Below are 26,083 nucleotides of genomic sequence, written 5' to 3'. Positions count from 1 at the left end.
AATGACATAAGGTATGAAGCTAAGAAGAAAATTCCTATTTTAGTAAAAGGTTTACAATCACTTCGAGGCACCAACAAGGTGGTTAATAACTTGAATCAAAAAATCAAACTAAATAACTTAATTATCACAAAAGCAGATAAAGGAGGAACAGTTGTAGCCCTAGATAGAAATGTTTATATTGAAAAAACAGAAACATTTTTTAATAACAATTCGTTTAGTACAGTTGATAAAGACCCGACATCACGTATTCAGAGGGATCTTAAAAAACTATTAAAAAGCACGTCTTTCTTGTTTAATGAACATGATGTGCAAACATTAATAAATATGAACCCTAGACTCCCGACTGCGAGAGCACTACCGAAATTACATAAACAGGGAGAACCGATTAGACCTATCATAAATTTCAAAAATAGCCCCATTTTCAAAACTTCTAGATTTATACATAATTTCTTATCAAGTAAATACGTATTTCATTGTAAAACACCCATCAAAAACTCAGTGGATTTTTGCAATCTAGTTAAAGATTTTAAACTTGGATCATCTCACACGACATGTTCGTTTGACATAACCAACATGTATACAAACATTCCAATAGAAGACACTATCAGAATCATTAAGAAGAATTTAACGAAGAACAAATTAGTAAGCATACCAGAAATTGAAGATTTTATTAATGTTTTAAAATTCGTGTTAAATCAAAATTATTTTACGTTTAATAATAAAATTTACCGACAAAAAGGACTCTCAATGGGAGCCCCAGCATCAGGAATATTGGCTAATATATACTTAGACTATTTGGAACACACGAAAATTATTAATCAAATAGAGGGTTTGGATTTTTGGACACGTTATGTGGACGATGTTTACGCTATAATAGATAACAGACTCACCGATAGCAATAAAGTTTTAAATATACTGAATAATTTGGATTCCAATATAAAATTCACTGTAGAAGAAGAAGTTGAAAGATCACTGAATTTTCTGGACATAGTCACAACAAGAGAAGAAAAAGGATTTTCTTTCAAAATACACAGAAAATCCACTTTCACACTGACCACTATCAAGAACAACTCGTTACACCCTGAGGCACAGAAAAGATCAGCATATTATAGTTACGTTAACAGAGCGTTTAGTATTCCTTTATCCAAATCTGAAAGGAATAAAGAACTGTTGTTTATCCGACAACAAGCCCTCTTGAATGGTTTCAACAATAACATGATTGATAAAATAATTAATAAATTTTTGGAGAAGCAACAATCTAAATTAGCAGTCGAACCTAGTAAAACTGAAAAATATATCAAGTTCACATATAATAATCCAAACATTCATGTAATAACAAATTTATTTAAGAGAAAAAATTTTAAAATTGCATTTTCCACCAATAACAACATGAAACATAGTATTTTCAACTATGATACAATAAATCTCTCGGAAAAAGATAAATTTTTTGATTCCGGAATATATAAACTCACATGCTTTGAATGTAAGAATACATACATAGGACAATCTGGCCGCAATTTTAAAGTTAGATATTTGGAACATGTGAATGCTGAAAAACATAGAAGATTCTCAGCAATGGGATCACACATGACTGCCACAGGTCATAAATTTACCAACATAGAACAAGACCTGACCATCATAAAAAAGTTAAAAAAGGGCAGCTTAATGAACACATATGAAGACCTGTACATTCATCTAGACCAACTTGTAAAGGAAAATGATAACCTTAATGAGGCTGTAGAATATAAGAATCCATTATATTATCAAATTCTAGTATATTTGAAAATGCTTGAGAAGGATCACGAAAAAAGAATTGGAATTTCTCCTCCTACAGATAGCCCTACAACTTATTCCTCCTCAGTTGAAGCTATAGGTGACAGCAAGGAAGTTCTTGACACACCTATATCCCCCGCTCCTCCACCTCCTCAGGTGCAAGAGCAAGGAAGAACGCATCATCAATATTACACCCGGCGCAAAACTGTGAAAGAATGACAGGAGTTACTGTTCCAAAGGAAAGCAGGCTTAATAAGATTTGACAACTAGGAATTAGTTATATCTTCATCTACATTAATAATAAGAGCCGCACTGTGATATCAGGATTTCTTCATTTCGATAATTACTTATAAATTGTATAATTTTTAATTTATAAATTGATCTTTTTTCATGAATTATTAAGAAAAGAATATTTATTAGGACAATTTCTCTATGGAATATTGTACAAGTGTTTCCTTGACGACTGCTTTCTATTGTAGAAATAATTTATATATTTTCTCTTGAGTTATTTGTTTGTTTTAATCTTGTCAATCTTATGTTAATTTTAAGGACACTTCCTCTAAAGCATTACTTTGTCAATTTTATACATTTTTCATCTAAACAGTGTTATGTGGCTGAAGATGTTGATAATATACGAAACATGTACCACTTTTGACCATTAAAAATTGCCTTAAGCAATCACTGTATCGACTAGGTGGAAAATAAATACTTAATTGTGAATCTGATGGTAATCTCATTTTTACAGAACTCTCCCTGAGCTCAACTTCTGGTTGTGATACAACTGTACGAGGCAAATTTAGGGAAGGAAAAGAAATGTGGATGAAAGTGTTTTATGACATCAAATCTAGTAGCTGCTTTAAACAGATGTCAGTTAAGTCAGAGAGATGCTGTGTTCATCTTTGAAACTACAGCTGAGGCCTTAGGACATAATGTTGATGAAATAGCACTTAGTTTAATCATAGTTCATTTCAAGGATATTGAGAACAATTCAGAAAGAAACAGGCAGAAATTATTAAAAATTTGTTTAAAGAGAAAAACCCAACTTTTGTGACTGTTCACTGGGACGGTAAGCTGGTACCAGCATTAAATGTTAGGGATTCAAGAAATGAAAGAATCATCATAATTTATCAAAATCAGGAACAATTAATTGGTGTGCCTGCATTACCGAATTCTAGTGGGAAAGAACAGTGACAGGCAGTTTGGAATGCTATAAACATTTGGGGATTGGACGAGAAAGTTCAAATTCTCTGTTGCGACAGCACTGCGTCCAACAGAGGTTGTTTCAGTGAAGCTGTTACTTTGCTGGAAAAGTTGGCAGGAAGAGAGATGTTGTTAATCCCTTGCTATCATCACATGTACGAGCTAGTATTATGGAGTGTGTTAAAAAATGTAGCATTTTTCAAACAACTTAGAGAAAAGTGGAATACCATGCATGGGAACAGCAAATTATGAAGATGAGCATGAACATTTACAGGAGGCTTTCAGTGGTGTCAAATTTGAGGAAGCACTTATCTTTTGCAAAAACTATTAAAACAAGAACACTTGATCAAATGATTACCATGAACTCATTGAATTGTACATCATATTTTGGGGGCAACTGTAGACTTAATCTAAACATAAGGCTGTCTGGAGCTTTCCATCATGCAAGTAAGATGGCCAAAGGAATTTATTAAATGAAGATGTTCCTCTTTCATTCTCAGTTGTTCGTCAGTATCGGTGAATTGGATGGCCTAAAGAACATTTGTTTGTTTGTGGTAAAAGTATATGAAAAGTGGTGGTTTCCGAGTTCATCAGCAATTAGAGCCCCTTTCAATGACAATGCTTGTTGAAAGAGTTAAAGCAGTATGAAAAAGTAAATGCAAGGTTGTCTTCAAGTGCTCTAAAGAAGTTCTGTCACCACTTACGGTATTTAAATGAAGAGATTTGTATGATGCCACTGTTTGATGACAACGTTAGCAATGACAGAAAATATATGTACCTATGGTTAGATATCTGAAGCAGGAAACTTTGGGAACCAAAAGGAGGTACACGGTTCCACCTGGTGCAGTTACTAACTTTTGGATAAGTTTTCTCACATACATAATTCTATACATTTGAATTTAACAGTTTTGCACAAGCTATTCAGAATATGTCAAGGTCTGTACTAACAGATTACATTTTAAATCTTTTACACAGGAAAGGGGATTGACGAGTTCATTTCAGTCAAGGGTTTGGACTTGTTGAAGAAGATAAGCATAGATTCAGATTTCTTAAATATGGGTCCTGCTTTTTGGCATGAAAACATTTCCTACCTTAATATCAAAGAGACTATGAAAAATGTTAAGGTGGTAAATGTTACGATAGAGAGAGGAGTGAAGTTAATGCAAGATTTCAATAATACTGTGCTAAAATTGGTATTGATTTATGATGTATTAACATATTTGTTACTGTATTATTCTATCATTATTAATATAAATTATTTAAGTATATTATTGCAAAAATATGTGTTGATTTCAATTGTTTATGAGAACAGAAGAATTCACACATTGTTTCAGTACTTTAGTCTTACTCAGATATTTACTGTAGGTCCAGTGCGGCACAGTTTAACATTGACTAACTGTAATGAAATTTAGCACATTATCAAAACATGCCAACAGTTTTTAAAAAAATACGGGGTGTGTAATGAAATCATTTGACGTTGTTGTCTACACCCGCCCCCATATAAGGACCAACCTAATGAACATCCTTCCCTCTTTGTCTATCCACATTTATTCTGATATATGAATCATATTTGGAAAGGATTACGTATTATGCCTTAATGTTCCTGTCCATTATTGTGCAAGGAAAACAAAAACAAGGAATCAGGTTCTGTTCCTATCCTTGTAAACTTTCTTCAGCTTATCCCGGGTGTTTCTGAGCTCACTAGCTTATTTTGGGTTTTGGCCAGAAATGCTTTCTGACGTCATACAACAAGTAAAAATTTCAACTCATGAGCCACTGGGATTTGAACCTCTGTTGTTTGGGTGGAAAGCCACTGTGTTCAGCTTATCTCAATATTTCTGGGTTGTAGAAGACATCACGACTTGATTTGATTTTGGGCTATAAGGCGGGATATCCTTCTTGCCACCTCGTGATTCATGAAAATTCAAACCTCCACTGTATGAGGACGAACACCAGTAATTAAACAAGGTCACTACGGTCATTAGAAAAGAACAAATCAAAGAAAATTTATCAATGCTACTTCTCTGTTCAAAGACGTAGCCATAGATATGGAACATTTCTGTTCGCTAACTACAACTCAAATGACATGTAAACTGGCATCATATGGCATTTTCTTAAATATGAGAATCTATGATGCCAGTCCACTGTTCTGAGGAATTTCATAATTAAGACCCCTTTTCAATTAATTTCAATCTGAAGGGAATTTGCAGTTATCTAGTACTGCAATATTACAAAGCTGTATTAACATATACAATACCCGGTGTTTTGGGTAAGTGCCCAATACCGCCGATCTACAAATGTACTTATTTTGGTAGTGCCTTAACGTTGCACTAACACATCAGAATAAGAATGTTCCAAGATGTACTATGCTCAAGGTGCAACACTCTTCCCTACCTATAATTGTGCCCAAAGTAAGTGCAGAAAGATGGTAATTGTGGTGATTCTCATTTTTAAGGTGAGTAACCAAGGTTTACAGCACCTGAATGCAAACTTGTTTGCCCACGCTAGCAATAAGAATGACCATACCCTCAGTGATGGAATAAGGTAGAAATAGCTGGAGAGGAATGAATGAGGGAATTCATGAAATGTCAATCTCAAGATTCAAAGGTTTAAGCAGGATCACCAGTTTTAACAAAATAAATACTGTATTGTTCTTTGACAATGTTGAAAGAGATCATTGACACCTGGGTCAATTTGTACTGCTACCTTCTCTGGGTGGTCAAACGACGAAACCTTCCTATATGAATATATAATTTTCACAACCACATGTATTCTAAATAAACTTTTAATATATTAGGGTGTGTTCAGAACATTACGTATCAAAAGAGATGTTAACTGCAGAACAAAAATGGCCAACAGGACACCAAGGAGAAATATTTCTGTTGTTGGTGGATGACAACAAGCTCATCTCAGTATGGTTTAAGCCTATCAGGCTTAAAATGAACTCAAGCAAACACTAATAACATTGGAGGAATTTGAATCCCAGTTTGCTACTATATTTCCTAATGTTTATACTCTGGACACTCCAGGCTCATCGCACTTTAGAACTCCTTCTTAACAAATCATCTCAGCATGCAAGCTCTCGATATGGCAATCTGATTCAGACATTCTAATAGTCACTCCCCCATACCTCTCATAAACTATGGCCTCTTGATTGAACTGTCTATTCACTTCTGAAGTCTTCCATTATCTGGAAGATTGGTAGCTTCTCAACAAACCTTAAGACATCTATTGAGTGGAGGAAGTTATGAGGAAAGTCTGTCCACATGCACTAATTGCTGAGAACAAAAAATTGGTTTCCAAATTTTAAATTTATTTCAAATATTTATTTACAGATATTTCCCATCTATATTTCCTATGCTCCAAGGGGCAAGAGGGTATGTTTCATGGTACATGATCACCTAGTACTGTAGAACATTTCACACCTCGCTACAATTTTTTAAACCCTTAACCCTTTAACCGCCAACGTCCGATTGATCAGACGTTCGAGATTCAGTGTAAAAACGCCAACGTCTGATCACAGCAAAAAAAAAAATCCAAGTTATTTATTCATTTTAATAACTTATAATACCGGTACATGTTTTGGACTAGTATTGGATTAAATAAGACTATAGAGATTAAAAAAGTTATAACCAAAAATTAGAAAATTCAAAGTGTTCCATGGTACACCAGTCTCCCCTACCATTCCAAATCCTACACCAGAATAACTCACCTAGAACAAAACCACAAAACAGGTAAAACTTTACTTATGGGAAGTCACACATTCAACATGGCACGAATTGCACAACGTAACAACACACCACACAAGGCTGCCAACTTGGGTGTGGCTAGTGACAAGACCATTGATGTGGTTTGGTTAAATTATATGCTAGTGACAAGATCATTGGTCCGTATTGGTTAGACTACTGGCTAATCACAAGACCATTGGTCTGGGGGCAAGTAGTGGGGGCCTGCGGGTTTAAGGTCTCAGGTCAGAGACGCAAGCGGCCCACAGGCCTCTAATATCCTCTGTAACAGTTTTGGCTAGAGACAAGACCACTGGTCTCAATTGGTTAGACCAGAGTTGTTCAGCTGGGTGCCCATAGAGAATAGCTCAGTGCAACCAGGCTGGCATAACGTACATGCAGGCAGTATACGTACCAAGCGTACGTCACGGTCAAGCGAGAGCACACGTTCAGTGCGGCACAGGAGGATTGACATTCAAATGTGACTACGAAGCTTTCCTCACACCATTTTCAACGGAATGTTGACTGGAGTACAACATACACTATAAATGCAAGCAAAAGCTTTTCCAAATATTTGTGCTTGATTACCACGCTCGATGTTAACAGACATTGTTTTATTTTCCTATAATTACACTTTCAAAGAAAACTGACACGTTAGGCTACAACTTTTGTTACAATGAACTGTACAGTCACTCAAAAATGGAATGAGCACCTGATACTGTCTGTTCCTCATACTTAATATTTTACAGTATAAGACAATTTTATTATTATCAAATGATAACTCATCTCCCATACAGATGAAAACCCTGTGGATACCTACAATGAACATTATACCTACAAGGGTAGAAATTCAGTATGTGCAGCATAAGTTTTATAACATCATAAGGGATTTGAAATGTTACAAATCTTATGTGGAATACCTTGTAGAGGGTGTCTACTGAGTTCTATTTTCAAAATTCCAGTACATTTCCAATATATTCTGTATAACTATAAGCAACATTCCAGTACCTAACACTATGAATTTTTTTAAGTTCTTTAGGAAGAATTACACACTTGATGATTACAGGTTTGTAATTTTTTGTCAACAAACGCACATTTCGTTTTTTATAAATTCAGTTAACCTTGATTTTTTTAAATACAATCTTTTTTTTTAATTTACTGGGCCTCCCAACTCCCCTCACAGCCCACCACTCCACCCACTACTTTTAAATCTCTTTAATTAGAAAATTCATACAACTCTTGCTTTAAAAAAATTACAATCCCAATGAATACAAAATGGTTTTTAAGACTATTAAAACAATTACAAGACAAAAAGTTGACAAACTGTCAGTTTTATATATAATGAAAAAAATCATTGTATTTATAGCTTCATACTATATAACTGTTTGTTTTCAATTTACAATGCTATATTACACACACAAAATATACTTGAAAAGTCGTATCTAACATCACTGCTTCTAAATGACAATGCACTTTTGGCTATTTGGATCACTCCGTTAACAGATACATCCAATAAACACAGCCAAAGAGAGAGTATCACATAATACACTCTGTGGAAGTAAACCGTTATTGAACAGATTCTGTACCAGGCTTATTCTAAGTAAAAACTTGTTCTAGATTATAAGTCACAAGAAAGACACAGATTCTTTATGCTTGGCAAGAACTTTCTCGCTCGACCTTCGCCGCCGATGACAGGCTGCTACCGGCCGCTGGTGCGCGTGGTTTCCGGCACTTCCTGCAGTTGCTGAGAGCTGATCTCCAAGATAGTAGGGTGTTCAATGAAGCTACTGCGTACTGTTTGTCGTATTGTATAGTGTTTTATTGTGATTGTGTATAGTGCTGTAATGTATGTGAAATATTTGTTACGTGAACGTGTATGTCTGCACAATACTTACATTAAGTGCAGAAAATCGTACGCTAGGACAAGACAAAAGTTTCGAGTGAAATTTCCAGGGAGACCCATTCCTATCAATCGGACAATAAAACAAATGCCCTAGAGATTCAAACGTACAACAGGTTCAGTAAACAATAAAAATAGACGTAAAGGTCGTTATCTCCTTACTGAAACGTGTTTGGTACGAGGATCATAAGTAAAAATCTGTGGCCCCCTCGTAGCCCAGATTTAACGGCATGTGATTTTTATTTGTGGGCAATGTTAAAAAATGTAGTTTATGGGAACAACCCTCACACACTAGATGAACTTAAAGACAATATAAGAGCTGCAATTGCATCCATCAGTGCTGAAGAACTTGGTAGAGTAACCGAAAACTTCATTAGGAGATGCCAATTATGTTTGGCAGCGCGTGGGGAACATTTTCATCATTAACAATAAAAATGGTGAGTAAAATGCATGTTGATGGATGATAATGATTTTGGGCATAAACTGTAAACATGGTAAATAAAATGCATGATAATGATTTTGAGCACCGTATTCTGCTATACGCATGCGCGGTAGCCGGCAACTGAACTATCACTGGCGGCCAAGGTCGAGCGAGAAAGTCCTTGCCAAGCATAAATAAAGACCTTGTATATGAAATCAATAAAATTTTATATGCATCACAAAAAGAAACATAAAATATGTTACTCTATATGCAGTAGTTTGTATGCTTTATAATATATGTATGTACAAAAAGTCGTAGGGGCTGCCTGGCCGAGGTGGTAAAGGCGTGCTCGGTTCACCTGGAAGGACGTGGGTTCGAATCCCCGTCAGGAAGTCGTAAAATTTAAGAAACGAGATTTCCACTTCCGGAGGTGCACATGGCCCTGAGGTTCACTCAGCCTACATAAAAAATGAGTACCAGGTTCATTCCTAGGGGCAAAGGCGGCCGGGCGTAGAGCTAACCACTCTACCCCACCAAGTGCCGAGGTTACGGATAGTGGGAGCCATTCCAAGGGCCTTCATGGCCTGCACGGAGATGATTTTGCTTTGCTTACAAAAATCGTGTGCTACACTGTATAGTTTATACATTTTATAACAAATTTGTGAATTATTATATGTATTTAATTATCAAATCACAATGACTATAGCTTGTAGAGCCTTCTGGCTTAGGCAACAGCACGCTGGCCTCTCACCGCTGGATACCGTGGTTCAAATCCTGGTCACTCCAAGTGAGATTTGTGCTGGACAAAGCGGAAGCGGGACAGGTTTCTCTCCGGGTACTCTGGTTTTCCCTGTCATCTTTTATTCCAGCAACACTCTCCACTATCATTTCATTTCATCTGTCAGTCATTAATCATTGCCCAAGAGGAGTGTGACAGGCCTCGGCAGCCGGCACAATTTCTATCCTCGCCGCAAGTTGGGGGCTTCATTCATCCCATTCCTGACCGGGTCATTGACTGGAAAACAGGTTGTAGGTTTTCATTCAATGACTATAACTTATACAAAAAAAAAAAAAAACCCACACCACCACACTCTCTCTTACCATAGTATTTTTTTCAGTCTTTTCACCTCTTTCTCCAGTTCTTCTGTCTCTTCCTTAAAACTCTGCATAATACATCGTTTCTTCAATTCTATATGTTTCATATCTTCGGCTGCAATGTTATCTGTACTCTTTTTATACTTTTCTAAAGTTTCATTTTCCAATGTTGATGCATTTTTGGCTGCACGGATCATCTTTTTTGAAACACTGACCGCTAATACTCCACCAGCTGCAGATACTGCATCATACACCAGACACTGTGCAATCAAGCTATTTTCATGAAGATTCTCTACTAGGCATTCTTTGTTTATTGAAAAACCTCTTTCTACAGTAGCGTTGCCATGAAACAAAACAAGTACTTTTTGAGTGAAATGTTCTTTTGAAACAATGTTGAAAATAGGCAGTGCTAAGAAAATCGTCCAATTAATCAATCGGTTTTGGGATCAAACTTCTTGAGATACACACGACATTTTCCTTTGATGAGAAATCTAAGTAGTCTCGTTTTGCAATATCAGCTTTCAGCTTGTTTTGTCTCAACGAGAACTTCTAATGCAGCAGTTACAACGTAAGAACTTGTACATCTTTTATTCCCTTATCTTTTAAAGCTGCTGAGGCTGCAAATCCAATGTCAGCAGCATGGAAGGGCTTGAGTTTTTTTGTTTTCTTCAAATCAATCGAGAGAACTTTCTTACTAAAAAGTATTTGCTGACTCTAAAACCTGGTTCTTTACAATTCTTCCCAACAGGTGTTCAAGCATAGTACTCAGATCAGAGAACATAAAAAGCAAAAGAGGATCATTACTCTGATAATCGGAGAGATACTGTTCTAGTTCAAGGGAAACAGAATGCATGAATCCCAACTGTGCTGGGAGCAGATCATTTCTTACAAAAAAAATGTATAATTCCAAAGTTTTCTGATGCAGGAGGTTTTCCTCAAAAGCATCAATATACTTCTTAACATGTGGCAGCATTTCCACAGCTCTTTCAATAAATTTTGAGTTTTCGACCTATCTGATAGAGCAGAACTTCAGAGGAAAAAGATGTGATCCTGTTATACGTTTGTAATCTATACGTCTATTGGAAAGTCCTTGAAGAAGTAACATAGAGAGCGCAAAATTCTGTGAATGTTCCATTCAGAGTAGTGTGCCATTTTATATGCACCATGAATAGTATGCAAGGAGGGAGTAGGTACCAAAATCGAACAGCTCCGGATCTGAAGGTGAATCACCTAAGTACAGTAGAACCTCAATAATTCAAAATCCTGCCTAATTCGAAGAAGCTCTAGATCCCAAAAACATGAGAAGCGGTTTTGCATGTTATTCAAATTGTTTAATTCAAAATACGGATAATTTGTAATTCAAAGAACAATATCGGTCCCATTACCGAAATTCAGACTTTTAATTCAAAACTGCCTTTATATTTATTAAAAATAGGATTTTATAGAGTAACTTAAATTCAAAATTTATCCGCGTCAGGATAGAACTCGTCTTCAGGAACGTGCACAAGTCGCTTTCCGCACTTTCACTCACTTCAGTGTGTCTACAGTGTGCTTCATATCTGAGTGAAATCGTAATTCTTTTGTATTCAGCATTTTAAGGAACGCCACAATATCACATAGCAGGCAGTGTGTGGAAAAACAGTATCCACGAACACTGGCGATGCCGACAAACGGCAAAAATGTGTGGCTCATATAATCAATTCATACGCACCGAACAATATTGTCAATGCCGATGAAACAGCATTTTTTTAATGCTGAACCCAAATAGACTTACGGTTTTAAAGGAGAGAAGCGCCAATTGGGAAAACCGTGCAAGGGTGGGAGTCATTGTACTGTGTTGCAATGCACACGGAAGCGAGAGACTTTCTTAACTCGTCATAGGAAACATCAATAAGCCACAATGTTTTAAGGGCATTGGGCACTTTCCGTGCAAGTACAAATCATCTAAAAAATGCAAACAGTACAGTAATCCAAAAATAAAGCATTTGCACAGGCGAGCCAGCATAGATTTCTCCTTGTATTTGAATCATGCTTTTTCTTTTCCCTCTCTTGCTTTGCATGAGGTTGTGTTTGTTATTACGTTATCCAAGTGCCTTATTTGAACACTGTAAATACATCTTGTTGGATAGGTACATTTTGGAAATAGTTTTTACCAAGGCATTTGAAAGGTTTAAACTGTAAATCAAGGTTAATTATATGCAGTAACGGGTCATAGAATATTTTGTGATGCGGCAAGGGTTGGTATTTATGAATTACAAGTTGGCGGTTAATTTGAAATCACGTCATTCAAAGTCCGATTTTTCCCGCCGCAATGACTTCGAATTAATGAGGTTTTACTGTACTTCTTTATATCTTTCAAAAACTTCATGTTTACATTTGGCCTGACCTTTCTTTCTTTCCCTCCACTGTCATTCCTCTGGGTGCTGTTTTGATGTTGGTCATGTACTGTGTCTTCTCGAAGGAGATCCGTAAGCCTGCCTTACTTGCTTGTTCCTGGAGCTGGGCAATCTGGTTCCGTGCCTCCTCTATTGACTATGACAGAATCACAATGTCATCCGCAAAGGCTAGGCAGTCGACTAAAATCCCTCTATTCTCTTATCCCATTCGTATACCACCTATTCCTTGCATTTTCTTGTGCCACTCTCTAATGAACTTGTCAAGAACATGATTGAATAGAAGGGGAGAAAGCTCATCACCCTGTCTGACCCCTGTTTTAATCTTAAATGATTCTAGTGTCTTTCAAGTTTTGCAAAAAATGTCATCAGCAGTAGCATGCCCTAAGAATGCGGATGTAAGATATCTTGTTTGAACTAAGTTTCCATTCCAAAATCTAACAGTGATATACATTTGACCCTTCTGAGCAACAGAATTTAAACTTTGATCAAAAGAAATACAAAAAGCCAGGACACTCTTTAACCAAGTTTGTCAATTCTTTTTAAAAGTATGGACCCAGTCTATATGCGACTAAGTATCCAAGTTTATCCTTGTGCAACTTGAGCTTGTTCACAATTTCCCTGTCAGGAAACATGATTTTTTTTAAATCACTACAAATGTCAAAACTTCTAGCAGAAGAATGGGTCACAACTTGAATAGTAGCTCACAATATTTCTGCAGTAATAACTTCATCCTTGATGATAAAATTGGTAAGAGTGCTTCTAGGCAAAACACAAGTATGCTTATCATTAACTGAAGTTAGCACTTCACAAACTTCAGCTTTCACTGGAACAGAGTTTGTAGTTGATGGAACAGCATTCACAGGAACAGAGTCTGTAGTTGCTTCCTTGGCAGGTATCATGTGAAACAGTTTTTTGCTAGAACTTGAAGCGTTTACCCTTTCGATGTGCCTTTTGCCTTTGGCATGAGATCGAACTGAAGATACCCCCATGTTGCTAATTTCAAAACTAGTCCTACACCCTTTATAGTTATCACTTTCCACTCTCCGAAGCCAATTCCAATCTTAATTTATTGTTTTGTCCAACCAGTCATCTTTGAAGGAAGTCTTTCCTCTTATTTTACTCATTGTCTCTGAAAAAAAATGCAACACCAATGTAAGTAAATAAATAACAATGGATGAATTATATAGGCTACTTGAAGTATAGAATATAATGCATCCATTGTTATTATACTTAAAGCAATGAAAAAAGAAGAATGAAGGAAAAGGAAACGGAAACTGAAAACAGTATTAATAGAAAAGGGGAAGTTAGTGACTGTCTATAACATCAAGAGAGTTGTGCAATGAGGGCATCACGTCCTGACACCGGGTTATTAGAGAAAATCACAAGTTATTATTCTAGTAACTGTACAAGAGCCCCCTCGTGTGTGCTTCTACAATTATAGGGGGTTAACCTTGGTTACCCTCTTCAATTGAAGATCCTCTGCGTGGTGAGGGGGACTAGTAGCTCCTTTCTTGCGATGCCGAATGGAGCCCTATTAGGTAACCATTCGGTATACAAGGAGGAGGAAGCTAAAGCACCACCCAACCCTACAGTGTAACGCGACCCGTGCCGATGGGGTGCATGGCACATGGGAGATGTGTCTTGAACGGAGCCTTCGAGATACTTGGCGCCCTCTTGAAGTAGGTAGCCTTACCCGGGTATGCGGGGCTCTGCCTGGGCGGACATTATATTTCCCTAGCTACTCGTGGGACCTAAATGAGTACCATAGCTACCCAAAAACCGGAGAGCTCCTCTGGGGCCTCCGAGAGACCACCAGTTCAGCAACAACCGATGGGGACTCTTCGGAGATACCCTCGGATAGTACGACCTCGACAGTAAGAGAGCTCACTCTAGAGGTGGGCAATCTGCTAGTCCAGAAGAAAAAGAAGAAACAGCACTCCGGCGCTGAGAAGAGGAGGTATAAGAAGGCTTTAAAGGCCCGGGAGCAGGCCAAAGAGGGCCTAACTCCTGGAGCTGAGAGGCATTCTACTGCCACGACAGCGACGATTGTGGGGGGATCCAATGGCCACAAGAGGCAGGACCCTGAAAAGGGCTCTGCTTCTAGGGCACAGAGGACTCCACCCACCAAGACGCCAGTGGTGAAATGACTTCTGTCGAGGGCAACCCCAGAAGAAGATCGGCAGGCCCACAAAATTCCCAAGGTGGAGTATGCCAGGATAGCTAAAGCTGGGATCAGGATGGCCATAGTGCCTGTAGGATATCCTGACCAGCAGCTAACTGAGAAACAGGTGGAATCTGTGGAGGAGGCTATCACCAATCTGATAGATGAGCTTTCCGAGCAGGGGCCCATTAAGCCTCAGTTCCTGGACTGCTATCTGTCGAGATGTGCGGCCATCATTATCGCAGAGAATGATGAGACTGTAGCATGGCTTTCTAGTCTTGTTACAGGTATACAACCGTGGGAAGGAGCCAGGCTCACAATTGTGGGCATGGATAAACTCCTTTCCTATAAGAGAGTCATGGTCTGGATACCAGGACAACCAAAGGACAATAACGTCCTTTTGGGAAAAATGGCACGCCAGAACCATGGCTTAAATCCCAACAGCTGGAGGGTCTACGACCGCAAGGAGGAGAAGAGAGGTGTCCGACTTGTGGTCAGCATGGACTCCAGAGATGTAGAAAAAGTGGTGGGGAAGATCTTCTGCGGGGTGCATGTTGCTACCTTCACCTTGGTGGAGGGCAAACGCGACAAGCAGAGGACCATCCCCACCACAGACAACACTGAGACCAGCAGGGGCAAAGAGTGGGAGCCTGGACAGGAAGTGGGGCCAGCCAAGACTCAGGATTCATCGCGGGAGATGGAGCTGCACGTTCCGGAGACCGCATAAGGTAAAGTATTGCATGAAAGTAAGGAATGATTACTTTCATACAAGCAAACATACAACATTGTATAGCGGCCTCTAGGGTACTTACTAGAAGTATCCAGAAAGGCAGGTCTTCGGTCGCCCTGATACAAAAACTCTGGCATAGACAGGGGCATATCATGGGACTAAAATGGGCAGGCTTCACTCTATTCAGTGGAGTAACGGAGGAGAAGCCTAGAGCATGTATACTAGTTAAGGATCATAACGCCTGGGCTATACCGGGCTTCATTACTAAAGACCTTGTAGCAGTTCTAGTGAGATATGAAGAGGGCGGACAGCCAAGAGACCTGGTTGTCTGTTCTGCATAATTTCCCAGGAGACTTTGAATCTCCACCCCCGCCGGAGGAATTCAAGAGACTGGTGATATACTGTAGGAAACAAGGACTTAACCTCATAGTAGGATGTGACGCTAATGCTCATCACAGCATTTGGGGAAATAAACACACAAACCGAAGCGGAGAGCATTTCATAGAATTTCTATGTACAACTGATCTTGAGATCATGAATATAGGTGATACCCCTACCTTCATCAATAACAGGAGTGAGGGGATCATAGATCTTACCCTGGGTTCCATGGGAATCATACAGGAATTTAAAGACTGGAAAGTTACTTTGGAGCCTTCCTTGTCAGATCATAGACACATTGTGTTTCATATACAGGGCTCCTTCGAGATCCCATCTCATAGAAACCCTAGACGAACCAATTGGACGTCTTTTAGGGAGGACGTGAGGGGGGGACTGGAAGGAGGACCCTCAAATATAATTAAGAACAAAGAGGCTGGAGCTCAGTGTGAGCTTTCTCACACAGACACTGGTTACCTCTTATGAATTAAACTGCCCAGTCGTTAAGGCAAAAAGAGTAACAGGAAGCTTCAAGTGGAACAGTTATCTTGAACACCTGAGGAGAAACACACGAAGGCTCTGGAATAAATACAGGGAACTTCAGGATCAAGCAAGTCTAGATTATTATAAAGAATCACAAAGAAAGTACAAGTCAGAAGTCAAAAAGGCTTCTAAGAAATCTTGGAGACAGTTTTGTGACTCCATCGAAAGTCAACACGAAGCGACAAGGCTTCATAAAATTCTAACCTTGGATGGAAGGGCAAGGCTGGGCTCATAGGAGTCACCTTCGGGTGGATATACATCCACAGAGAGGGAGACCATGAACTTATTGCTTGATGCCACTTTCCAGGTTCAGCAGTCACGAATAGTGAAGTAGAATCGAGCAGATCCTTCAGACCCGATAGAAGTGGCTGGAAGGAAGCCGCAGAGATTGTTACCCCAAGAAGGGTGAAGTGGGCATTAGAATCTTTTGCCCCTTATAAAAGCTCAGGAATGGATGGGATCTTCCCAGCACTTCTTCAGAAAGCAGGCGCGGTCCCTATACCATACCTGGTCAGAATTTTTAGAGCCTGTCTCACTATGTGGTACGTGTACTCCTTGTGGCGTCAGGCGAAGGTAGTGTATGTACCCAAACCCGGAAGGTCTTCATACACTAGACCTAAGGATTATAGACCCATTAGTCTAACGTCTTTTCTTCGTAAGACTTTGGAAAGACTGGTGGATAGACATATCAGGAAGAAAGTATTAAGAGACTGTCCCCTGCATCCTCATCAACATGCATACCAACCAGGGAAGTCGGTTGAGACGGCACTACACCAGGTAGTTTCTAGGCTGGAGAGTGCCTTGGATCAGCAACAACTTGCTATGGTGGTATTCCTAGATATAGAAGGGACCTTTAACTACACATCTTTGGGTTCCATAGAACTTAGTCTAGAGAGAAGAGGAGTGAGCAGGATGCTCATAAAATGGATTATGGCCTCACTGTAGGGCCGTCAAGTTCTGTTTACCCTCAACACAGTAATGTTGAGAGCTAATATAGACAGGGGGTGTCCACAGGGAGGAGTATTATCACCAAAATTATGGTGTCTGGTAGTGGATGAACTACTTACTAGGTTAAATGTTGGAGGAATTTACGCCCCAGGCTATGTAGATGACATTAGCCTGATGGCGGTGGGAAATTTCCCCAGTACGGTTTCAGAGCTCGTACAGAGCTCTCTACGTAGGGTGGAAAGATGGTGCCACGACACGGACTTGTAGGTTAATCGCGACAAGACGGAGCTCGTGGTAGGAGGAGGCTAGACGGACTGTCAGAGCCTTTCCTATTTGGGAAAAAATTGGTTAAGACAACCTCAGTTAAGTACCTAGGGGTAATTCTTGAGGCAAGACTGAGTTGGAAGAAACACCTAGACCATACAGTGGATAAAGCTCACAAGATTATGTGGGCCTGTCACAGGGCCGTCGGAAAGACTTGGGGCCTAGGACCTAAGGTGGTCCAGTGGCTCTATATTTCTATTGTACGGTCCACGATCACCTTCGCATCTTTAGTCTGGTGGCCAGGTTCGGAGAGTAAAACTGTGACCACCAAGTTAAACAGTGTCCAAAGACTTGCGTGTTTAGGAATAACAGGAGCACTGGATACTACACCATTATGTGCAATGGAGGCCATCCTAGGTCTTCCCCCCTTACATTTATATATTAAGGAAATAGAGGGAATGAGTGCTTACCGCCTCTGGTCACTTGGAGGATGGTCCTTCAAGAATCCGAATAGAGGTCATGCCTCTTTTCTTACAAGGCTTCACCAGACCTGCCTTTCGACAATGATGATCGGGGACCTGATGAAGCCTAGTTTTAATCTGAATTATAAGTTCACAGTGGTGATACCCACAAGGGACCCACAAGGGAGGAGTGGGCCGCGGATGCTGGGGCACGTCTCAGGTCTAGGGGCTGTACATGGTACACAGATGGCTCGCGGACAGAGATGGGCACAGGTGCCGGGGTCTGGGGGCCTAAGACAAGGCTCTCCCTTCCCATGGGTAAATATGCTACTGTTTACCAGGTCGAAGTATATGCAATACTGGCTTGTGCTGTATATATATGGAACATGCCTGGACATAGAAGAGGCATCACCACTTGCAGTGATAGCCATGCAGCGTTAAAAGCACTATGTGCAGTTAGAACTACATCAAAAATGGTATGGGAATGCCAAAGGATGTTAGATCAGCTGTGTGAACTTAGCTCAGTTACCCTATTATGGGTCCCTGGGCACACAGGTATCAGTGGAAATGAAGAAGCTGACAAACTAGCAAAACAAGGCTCAAAAGGTCCTTTCATAGGACCAGAGCCCTTCCTGGGAGTGTCACTCCGAAGCGTGAAACTGGTAATATCCCAGTGGACAAACCAGTCTCACTTAGACATTTGGAACAGGTTAACCATAGCAAGGCAGGCACGTGAACTTATCAAAGGGCCTAGCCAAAGTTATAAAAAGGTCCTGATAAATTCGATTAGGACCAGTATGCGAATGGTAGTTGGACTGTTGACAGGCCACAATACCTTACAGAGACACCTACACATCATGAAAATCAGTCAGGATCCGATGTGTAGAAGATGCGGTAGGGAGGAAGAGACCTCCGCGCATGTGTTGGGTCAGTGCGAGGCTCTTGCAAGCACTAGACATTCATACCTTGGCTCATATTTCGTGAGCCTGGAAGACATCAGGAATGCCAACATCCGGACACTGGTATCCTTTATAGGAGCACTAGGGCTGGACTAAGCAAACCCGTTTGAAGGACACAAAGGGTCTTCACAGACCTACAGACCTGCGAAGGCAGGGCTCACCCATTCTTTATCCATCTATCTATCTATCTATCTATCTATGTATCTAGTAACTGTACTCTTACTACTAGGTAACTACTACTACTACTACTACTACTACTACTACTACTACTACTACTACTACTACTACTAAGTATTACTTTTCAATAAAATCATTTTAAGTTATAATGCCAACCTAAACAATTACTCTTATTACCTGGATTTATGGAGTGTAAATATCCAGGGTAGGGCCTAGATTATAAACATACATACATACATTATAATTATAGACTGTTATGCCTTACAGCGTTCAGTCTGCAAGCCTCTGTGAATTTACTAAACGTTGCCACAATCCTCGATTTGCAACTAGTGCTGTGGCCCCATTTAGTTCTATACCTCTTATCTTTAAATCGTTAGAAACCGAGTCTAGCCATCGTCGTCTTGGTCTACCTATACTTCTCTTACCCTCCATAGCAGAGTCCATTATTCTCCTAGGTAACCTATCCTCCTCCATTCGTCTCACATGACCCCACCACCGAAGCCAGTTTATGCGTACAGCTTCATCCATCGAGTTCATTCCTAAATTGGCCTTTGTCTCCTCATTCTGAGTACCCTCCTGCCATTGTTCCCACCTGTTTGTACCAGCAATCATTCTTGCTACTTTCATGTCTGTTACTTCTAACTTATGAATAAGATATCCTGAGTCCACCCAGCTTTCGCTCCCGTAAAGCAAAGTTGGTCTGAAAACAGACCGATGTAAAGATAGTTTCGTCTGGGAGCTGACTTCCTTCTTACAGAATACTGTTAATCCTAACTGTGAGCTCACTGCATTAGCTTTACGACACCTTGATTCAATCTCACTTACTATATTACCATCCTGGGAGAACACACAAACTAAATACTTGAAATTATCGACCTGTTCTAGCTTTGTATCACCCACCTAACATTCAATTCTGTTGAATTTCTTACCTACTGACATCAATTTAGTCTTCAAGAGGCTAATTTTCATAGCATACTCATTGCACCTATTTTCTAGTTCCGAGATATTAGACTGTAGGCTTTCGGCACAATCTGCCATTAGGACCAAATCGTCAGCATAGGCCAGACTGCTTACTACATTTCCACCTAATTGAATCCCTCCCTGCCATTTTATACCTTTCAGCAGATGATCCATGTAAACTACGAACAGCAAAGGTGAAAGATTACAGCCTTGTCTAACCCCTGTAAGTACCCTGAACCAAGAACTCATTCTACCATCAATTCTCACTGAAGCCCAATTGTCAACATAAATGCCTTCGATTGCTTTTAATAATCTGCCTTTAATTCCATAGTCCCCCAGTACGGCGAACATCTTTTCCCTCGGTACCCTGTCATAAGCTTTCTCTAGCTCTACAAAACATAAACACAACTGCCTATTCCTCACGCAGCATTTTTCAATTGCCAGGCGCATACTGAAAATCTGATCCTGACAGCCTCTCTGTGGTCTGAAACCACACTGGTTTTCATCCAGTTTCCTCTCAACGACTGATCGCACCCTCCCTTCCAAGATGCCAGTGAATACTTTGCCTGGTATACTAATCAATGAGATACCTCGACAGTTGTTGCAATCCTTCCTGTTCCCTTGCTTATACATAGGTGCATTTACTGCTTTTGCCCAATCTGAAGGTACCTTACCAACACTCCATGCTAATTTTACTACTCTATGAAGCCATGTCATCCCTGCCTTCCCACCACACTTCACCATTTCAGGTCTAATTTCATCTAATCCTGCTGCCTTATGACAATGCAGTTTATTTACCATCCTTTCCACTTCCTCAAGCATAATTTCACCAACATCATTTTCCTCCTCCCCATGAGCTTGGCTGTTCACAACACCACCAGGATGATTTCCTTTTACATTGAGAAGATGTTCAAAATATTCCCTCCACCTCTCCAGTGATTCCCTGGGATCTATTATAAGTTCACCTGAATTACTGAAAACACTGTTCATTTCCTTTTTCCCTCCCTTCCTAAGATTCTTTATTACTGTCCAGAAAGGTTTCCTTGCTGCTTGACCTAGCCTTTCCAGGTTGTTACCAAAATCTTCCCATGACTTCTTTTTGGATTCAACAACTATTTGTTTCGCTCTGTTTCTTTCATCTACATACAAATCCCTGTCTGCCTCGGCCCTTGTTTGGAGCCATTTCTGATAAGCCTTCTTTTTACGTTTACAAGCTGCTCTAACTTCATCATTCCACCAAGCTGTTCGCCTTTTCCCATCTTTACACACAGTTGTTCCTAGGCATTCCCTTGCCGTTTCTACTACAGCATCCCTGTATGCCACCCATTCACTTTCTATATCCTGAACCTGCTTCCTGTCTACTGTTCGAAACTTCTCACTAATCATATCCATGTACTTCTGTCTAATTTCATCGTCCTGAAGATTTTCTACCCTTATTCGTTTGCAGACAGATTTAACTTTCTCTACCCTAGGCCTAGAGATACTTAGTTCACTACAGATCAGATAGTGGTCTGTATCATCGAAAAATCCCTGGAAAACTCGTACATTCCTAACAGATTTCCTGAATTCGAAGTCGGTTAAGATATAGTCTATTATGCATCTGGTACCCCTAGCCTCCCACGTGTAGCGGTGAATAGCCTTATGCTTGAAGAATGTATTCGTAACAGCTAAACCCATACTAGCACAGAAGTCCAGCAAACGCTTCCCATTCTCATTAGCTTCCATATCTTCCCCCCATTTACCAATCACCCTTTCGTATCCTTCAGTTCTATTCCCTACTCTCGCATTGAAATCGCCCATTAGCGCTATTCTATCCTTGCTGTTGACCCTGACCACGATGTCACTCAATGCTTCATAAAACTTGTCAACTTCATCCTTATCTGCACCCTCACATGGTGAATACACGGACACAATTCTAGTCCTAATTCCTCCAACTGACAAATCTACCCACATCATTCGCTCATTTACGTGCCTAACAGAAACTATATTGCGTGCAATGGCATTCCTGATAAAGAGCCCTACCCCAGACTCTGCCCTTCCCTTTCTAACACCCGTCAAGTACACTTTATAATCTCCTATCTCTTCCTCATTATCTCCCCTTACCCAAACATCACTAACTCCTAGCACATCCAGATGCATCCTCTTTGCTGATTCAGCCAGTTCTACTTTCTTTCTTCCATAAGCCCCATTAATATTGATAGCTCCCCATCGAATTCCATTTCGTTCGTCGAGTTGTTCCCAAGGAGTCCCTCGCCTGTCAAATGGGAGTGGGACTCCGTTACTCCCATAAGTCCGAGGCTTGCTTAAAATGTTCTGAGCTCGGTAAATTCATGAAGCAGGATGCTACCCTACTTGTACATAGTCCAAGTGAGGATCTATCCTCTAACGGGTTATGGACCACCGGTGGATTGTATAGTCCTAGCCGCCTGGGCACAAGGAGGGCCATGACTCAAAATATGTCCGAGATGCCCACTCCCATTCCATAGCAACTTGTATCCCGACTCTCAGGACCACTTACTAGGCCACTCAGCCATTGCCCATGGTTCATGAACTAGGACGTGACTACAGTAACCCACAAACCTGAACCAGATTATAAAGAATGATAATATTTTTTCTGGTATGTTTTATAATTTTTCCACTATATGGTTCAAAATTCCAGTATATTTCCAGTATTTCCAGTACCTATATTAATTCCAGTACTTCCAGTATCAGTAGACACCCTGTTGTAGAGGAGAGATATGTTCACTGCGACAGCTAGGGTGCCACCCGCCATCCCCCATAAGTACATTTATTTTCATAACGTAATATAATTTATCACACGCCATTATTCAAAGCTCAAGCGCGCTGTAGCATTTCCATCGGCTGAGATACAATCAGATATGACATCATTCCCAGCAGTCGAGTGAAATGCATTCCGTTACCAACCCGTGCACAATAAAAACACAACTAAATGCAATCTGTAACGAAATACAGATCAACAGCTTTGTCACTAACATGCATGATAAATTACTTCAGATTTTTGAATGTGCTGCACTCACTGTACAGAATGCCAGAGGCCTAAGAGCTGCTTCGCGGCCCTAACCTGGGGGGGCTTACACCCCCAGACCCCGCTTTGCTTGATCTCAGTCCAATGGTTTTGTCACTAGCCCAATCTAATCAATCCAGACCAATGGTTTTGTCACTAGCTGGATCCAACCAATCCAGACCAATGGTTTTGTCACTAGCCAGACCTAACATATGATCCAGACCAATGGCTTTGTCACTAGCCGTCACAAGTTCGTAAGTTCAAAAGTTGGCTTCCCTTGTTCATTTGGTTTCTGAACACATTGCTATCTCGTCCATCTGACGTGTAACTGGCCCCTGTGGCAGGAAGGTTTTGGCAGAAACATGGAGTTGTTGCAGGGTATCGTTCAAATTATTGCAATTCCTAATCCTGGAATCAGAATTCACCGAAACTTATCATATTTTTCCACTAACCTTTTTAGCAGTTCTTCAAGGTGTGGTACCTCTTGAAACATGCTCCTCTGTGCAGTAGCACTTCACAGAACTTGCAGATGAAGTGTGTTTTGCTCCTCAGCTTCTTTACAGCACAAACTCTGCAGGGTCTCTGGGGAATTTTCTTCACGCCTGTACTCATGATTTTGTCTATGGTATGATTCCTCATACCGGTATCTTCTGAAAGTCTGCCAGCAGGGGTCTTGCGTTGGTGCTCTTTTAGTTGGAGGTCCGGTTGGTCGTTCCTGGATGTCAGGGTCAGTTTGTGGGGTAGCACTGTCACTCAACTATTCCTTAGTAACAGCATGCAGGTACACTTTATACAGCATTTTTACCTGTGGATTAACCCCTCTAAACACTCTAAATGAATTAAATAAAGCACAGTTTAGACGGTACATGACAGATGTCTTTCTCAACTTCACTGTCTTCCTAAACATTGGACAGTAAGAGAGGTACTGATCTGCGCGATCCACTCCCTTCATGAACTGGTTATAATCAACAACAGATTCCTGATTATCAATCGGTTTTCCAGATCTGTCATCTTTACCAGTCTCCACTACAGCTAATGAATGTATTGTTGTTCTTATCATTCGCACATCTTGCATGTCCTTCCATACCTGAACAAGTACATCCTTCTTTCTCTGAAATTTCATCTCTCCCTTTTTCAGTTTTACAGATTTTAGACTCTGAGGAAGGCCCCTATTCAAACTTTTTTTTTTCTAAAGAAGTTGTTTTAAGTTGCACCGACACAGACAGGTCTTATGACGACGATGGGATAGGAAACGGCTAGGAGTGGGAACGAAGTGGCTGTGGCCTTAATTAAGGTACAACCCCAGCATTCGCCTGGTGTGAAAATAGGAAACCACGGAAAACCATCGTCCAAGCTGCCAACAGTGGGGTCCGAACCCACTATCTCCCGAATACTGGATACTGGCCACACTTAAGCGACTGCAGCTATCGAGCTCGGCCCTATTCAAACTAATTATTCCACATACTCTAGTACCATGCTTTAGGAGTACCTCAACAGTATGGATGCTATATATACATGATACCACAAATTGAGACTTGTTCCCATCACGGACAATATAGTATCATCCAAATTTTTCCCTTGCCAGGAATATATTTCAAAGTTGCAAATATACTCAGTGACTGATTCACACAACATTCGGACAAGAAGGCCATATTTTACCAGTTTTGTTGGATTATATGGCCGAAAGGAAAGTCGCCCGCTCTAAGAAACCATACACTCAAGTGACAGCTGCTGCTTTGGTTTATAAACGGTCTGAAATTTTAGAACATACTTGATTTTGTATAATATACTGGAATTTTCTAGTAGCTCTTCATTGTTACTAAAATTCCATGCTTGACATATTAGCCTACATATATTTCTACTCATTGTCTTAGAAAGTATTGGTGTCTCAGTCAGGGGATCTGTGGTCCAATAATCATTAACATAGTTTTTACGTAGGGCCTATTAATACTTGTCCCATTAAAAGTAACAGTCCCAAGAACTTTTTGAATTCATTCACAGTTATATCTATCCACTTTAAGGTTCTGGTGAGATTTTATATTTCAGTTCATTCTACCATACACTTCAACAAATCATCACCAATAAACGAATTGACAACACAACCTATATTTTTAGGTTCACTCGGCAAAATTTTTTAACACCAGGCGTCCCCGAGAGAGGTTTCAAAACCTGTATAATATCTTATTTAGACCACTCTTCCAGAAACAGGGAGAATACTATAGACAGTACTTACATCTAGATCATCTTCACTATCTGAAGCAACAGGTTGTTGTCCTCACTCCTCGCATGGGTTAATAAACTTGTCATTCACAGCATCATTTCCACATAAATGCACGACACGAGAACTAGAATTATCATTAGACAATTCGCCTTCACTCTCCTCACAATCACTGGCATCATCTAATAAATTATCAGCGTATAATTCACGCATAATATCAACAGGAGTCAATCCACTGTTTACCGGCGCTGCCATTTTCAGGAAGAATATTTGTTTTTGTTTACAAACATTGATGAATCACGGCCGACTGGATCTCTCGCTGCGCTAGCTAGAGCGACGCATCCAATCCGCCGTGGATGAATACGCCGGATATATTCAATGGCGAAATCAAATGCCACTGTCGCTCCTAAACAGGGAAAACCTGTACTAAAAGAAGCGTAGATTTTCTACCGTTTAGGTTCATCAGCGATAATCAATCAATCAATCAATCAATCAATCAATCAATCAATCAATCAATCAATCAATCAATCAATCAATCAATCAATCAATCAATCAATCAATCGATCAATCAATCACTACTAACCTGCATTTAGGGCAAAGAAATGAGAAATTTATTGAACATCTCCCTTGGTAAGTTATTCAAATCGATAACTCCCCTTCCTATAAACGAATATTTGCCCCAATTTGTCCTATTGAACACCAAATTTATCTTCATATTGTGATCTTTCCTACTTTGAGACACAACTCAAATC

At 40.0% G+C, this 26,083-nt stretch overlaps 1 long non-coding RNA gene across 1 annotated transcript in view; it reads right to left on the bottom strand.

Annotated features, from left to right (window-relative positions):
* LOC137501197 (uncharacterized) overlaps positions 1-25,570 on the bottom strand; it is a 50,116-nt gene extending 24,546 nt beyond the window's left edge. The window contains exon 1 of the long non-coding RNA XR_011018401.1: positions 25,347-25,570. This is a non-coding gene — a long non-coding RNA (uncharacterized lncRNA). The remainder of the gene's footprint in view (positions 1-25,346) is intronic.
* Between the last annotated feature and the right edge of the window lie 513 nt (positions 25,571-26,083).

The sequence above is a fragment of the Anabrus simplex genome, chromosome 6 (genome assembly GCF_040414725.1).
Source record: "Anabrus simplex isolate iqAnaSimp1 chromosome 6, ASM4041472v1, whole genome shotgun sequence".
Lineage (NCBI taxonomy): Eukaryota > Metazoa > Arthropoda > Insecta > Orthoptera > Tettigoniidae > Anabrus > Anabrus simplex.
The sequence above is the reverse complement of the archived record's forward strand: the minus strand, read 5'-3'. Positions and strand labels throughout refer to the sequence as shown.